Here is a 1,250-nt window from a genome sequence, read left to right on the forward strand (position 1 = left end):
AATTTATTACCTGGTTTGATCTGCTGGGCTCTATGGAAGGAACGCAATGCGAGAATCTTTCGCGGCCTCCCCATCCAAGAGGAATTCATTATCACGAAGATCAAAAGCACTCTCCATGAAACAATGACCTCTCTACCCACTCAGACGGTCAAATCCCCTCCCTCTCTTTGCGAAGTGAGAATTCTCTCAATGTTGGATCTCCTTCATATCAAGGTTCGCGAAGTCACTCCCCTCCGCAAGCATGACAATAAAAATAACACATGGCGGCCGCCAGAGCAGGGGACTTTCAAGCTCAACTACAATGGCGCAGCTAAAGGGAATCAAGGCCCAGCGGGTTTTGGAGGGGTCTTCTGGAACTCTAAAGGTGAGATAATCTATATTTATGAGGGAAATATAGGTTCAACCACCAACAATGCCACTAAACTTCATGCCCTAGAACATGGCATCATCATAGCACACAACCTTAACCTCAGCCCTCTAATAGTTGAAGGAGATTCCATGCTGCCTACCCAAATTGGCAAAAAACTTCAGCAGGGTATCGAGGTGGACAAGATATCAGAAAATTGGCTCATAAATAAAAGAATACAAGGGATCAAGCAAGGAATTGACAGCATAGCAAGCCTCCATTTTCAAGTAATCGGAAGGAAAGGAAATAAATTTGTGGAAAGACTGGCGAATGAGGGTACGGCTCATACCCTACGCCTAAAGTCCTGAGCGTTGTAGGAATTGGAGGAAGGGGAACTCCCCCAACAATGCACATCAATCAATGAAGAAGATAATTACTCTATTGAACAATAATTGTTCGTGTACTTTTCACCATTACAAGATGGATTTTCTGCTCAATGAGAAGGATAGGTGGAGGAAGCTAGAGTACGGGCTCATCCTTGACTCACTTGTCTTCAGAGCCCGGGATGCCACTTCCCCTCTCCCTTGTGTGTCTGCCATCTCTCAGTCTCATCCTCCCTACTCTGCCATTACTTCTCCGCCCCTCCTTAAATCTCTACATGCTTCCCCTTCTCGCCCCCTCTCCCTCATTCTGGTCTCCTTCCTCCTCCTAGCCTTTATAAATTCACCCCTCCCCCTTCTCCCTCTCATTCTTTTCATTGCCTTTTCCCTCATCAGTTTTCCCCTCGCTCTTTGGTTCCCCTTGCATTCTTGTCCCTCGGTTTCTCCCATGGCTCCACCCCTAGTCCAAGTAGGGGAGGTGCACACAGTCACACTGCCTCCCATTGGCAGTCCTTGGGCCAAGG

This window comes from Pinus tabuliformis, chromosome Q (assembly GCF_031772625.1).
Source record: "Pinus tabuliformis cultivar Carrire ecotype Pingquan chromosome Q, CPIR1, whole genome shotgun sequence".
In the NCBI taxonomy this organism is placed as follows: Eukaryota; Viridiplantae; Streptophyta; class Pinopsida; order Pinales; family Pinaceae; genus Pinus; species Pinus tabuliformis.